The sequence below is a fragment of the Apium graveolens genome, chromosome 9, assembly GCF_009905375.1.
Source record: "Apium graveolens cultivar Ventura chromosome 9, ASM990537v1, whole genome shotgun sequence".
In the NCBI taxonomy this organism is placed as follows: Eukaryota; Viridiplantae; Streptophyta; class Magnoliopsida; order Apiales; family Apiaceae; genus Apium; species Apium graveolens.
The window spans coordinates 282,642,622-282,645,271 of record NC_133655.1 but is presented as its reverse complement, the minus strand read 5'-3'; the positions used below and the strand labels follow the sequence as shown (position 1 = coordinate 282,645,271).

At 32.4% G+C, this 2,650-nt stretch overlaps 1 long non-coding RNA gene across 1 annotated transcript; it reads right to left on the bottom strand.

Annotated features, from left to right (window-relative positions):
* Positions 1 to 270: 270 nt before the first annotated feature.
* Positions 271 to 2,231, bottom strand: LOC141683739 (uncharacterized). Its single transcript, XR_012560419.1, has 3 exons — positions 2,147 to 2,231; positions 1,389 to 1,479; positions 271 to 340 (listed from the first exon to the last, which is right to left on the bottom strand). It is a non-coding gene; the product is annotated as an uncharacterized LOC141683739 (long non-coding RNA).
* Between the last annotated feature and the right edge of the window lie 419 nt (positions 2,232 to 2,650).

Here is a 2,650-nt window from a genome sequence, read left to right as displayed (position 1 = left end):
GAAGTTTTATTTAAAAAAACATGAGCTTTACTAGACTATTCACAATATCTTAAGCATCTCAAATATTTGCAGAATTCTGAAGATCCAGTGTAGACTATATGTATACAATTGATTAGAGAACTCTTAGAATGTAACTTATCATACAATTATTGTATCATTCAACTCAAGATGTTCATATTTCTATGTTATGCAAACAGCTAGATCAAATATGAAGAATTCCAAAAAGATTATGATATAGGGGAGAGTCTACCTGTATGGAAAGGACAACAACAATTGTTAAGATCTCCTCGGAACATCCAAGCTCATCTGAAGCTAAGATCATTTTTGAGATCATTGGTTCCTACATAAAGTTTAATATTCTGAGTACTAGAAATCATGAAATCAGTATAAATTCTGTTTACTATATGGCTAGGTAGGTGGTTTTGCACTTGGATAACAGAGAGAAGTGCAGAAATTATACCAGTCATCTCATGTGTGTGTGCTCAGGAAGAAAGATAAAATTATTCATTTTTTTAAAAGAAAGATATACTGCAACATACTAATGGAATTTCAGCTATTTGGAAACCAGCTGGTGAAGTAAGTTTGGCATCATCATCAATTACACCAAGAGAATACAGCTCTTCAAGTGCTCTGATCATAGCTTCAGGCGACGGTGATGCAGGCCAATCGAAGCCTAGGATATTATCTATGCCCAGCGCTTTTAACTGAGATGAATACAATATAGTGAATTCTAAGGATCCCCCGTTCCAAGAAGTATTTACAAAGAGAGATCATTGACGAATTAAGTTTAACATTCCATTCAAGAATCTTAGATGTTTATACAGGAAAGGAATATTAAAATTATGAAAAGAAACACTATATTGCACTTAACATGAGGTGATTTGTTACACAGGCATAGAAGAATTAATTATTATGCAACATGAGGTGACACGGGCAAGGAGTACGTCATAAGATACAGTTTCGACAACTTTGAGCATGGGTTGGAACCTTAATTTCTATCTTATTTGACCAAAACAAAATAGTGGTTTTACAATATATCAGTAGCTTCCTTGCATTAATGTAAAACAGTACATGATTACTCCAATTTCAAGCGTAATTTCGAATAAAATTTCAAGACATCACCCTATTGTTTATAAGGTAACATTATTGATTTTTGTAACTTGTAAGTATCTAGATACACTGATGAAACAGAAGACACTCCCTTCCACAACCCTTTCCATAAGCAAATGATACTCAAAAGTCAAACATGTGAGTGAATATTGTTCAAAGAATGATAGAACACATAATTTAAACATAATACGCTTACAGGCATATTACATACAGATTATAACTGTTATGCAAGCAAATTCTTATAGCTTCCACATTCAAGAACGTAATAGAGTACACACCTGAATCACAGAGGAAACAAGACTTGTTCTCTGAATCTCTGGAATCCCCTCTGTAGACAATTCATTGACGTAATACTCCTCTGTGTAGAGCCTAATATCGTATAGCTCAAATTAAAATTATTCAACAAAGTCTTGCTCTCCATCAAAATCAAAACAAAAACTTAATAAATTTACGAACAAGAACTCATGCAGTGATATTTGAGAAGAATGCCGAAGATGAATTATAATTAAATTCTACCATCCATTTTCAATAACAAAAACACCAAAGAGGTGGAACTTGGACATAATTGCAATAAAAAAACAACAGAGATATCCAGTGCCAGAGATAAGCTCAAAAAGTAGAAAGATAAAGACATGCATATACATATGAAAGCGTAATATCAAAATCATGAGTTATCGAGCTGTTAAAACCTAGAATGATCAATCAAAGCTGAAATTACATATAATAAACACCTACCGACTAGTATTTTATTCATTAAGTCTAGTTGGATGATATAAAGGGAGAAATTATTCAAGACTCGGCCTACACAGATAACCCCTAATTCAAACTAGGAGAGATGCTATGGAAGATATTCACCCATCAATCTATAAAAATTATCAACTCATATCACGCCCTGTTTTTCAAGATCTAATTCACTTCAAACTATGCACACCTAAACCATTAAAATCTTCTTGATAATTAGAATAGATAATAATAATAAGCACAACTTCTAAAAAGAAACTGTTGTCAATAAAATGAGAACTTCTCAGTTCAGCACCTATAACATTTTCCAGGACGTACTCTTCCTGCCCTTCCAGCTCTTTGCCTAGCTGATGCTTTTGATATTTGTGCTACTATCAAATTTTCAACATCTGTAATCTGCAAAGTTGTAATCAGAGTTATGTTAAAAATCAAAGACAATGCTGCATATTTAAATATAATTTCATATATGATATATCACAACCAGAAACTGGAGATTACTCTAAGCAAATTTGTAACCAAAAGAAACCTACTGCCCAAAATGCAATATACTACATTTGAACTCTTAATGGCCATGTAGCACCTTTTCGACACTGACACAAACTGAATTATTCTGCCTAGGAAAACTAAGAATATCTGAATACATGATTTTAAGATTATAATATGAATTAGTAAACAGACTAAACACAAATATATTTACAAACAACACAAACACAAATATATACAAGCACTTGTTATTACATGTAAATCCGTATTTTAACTACACATACAACTACACATGCAACAACTACACATTTCAATT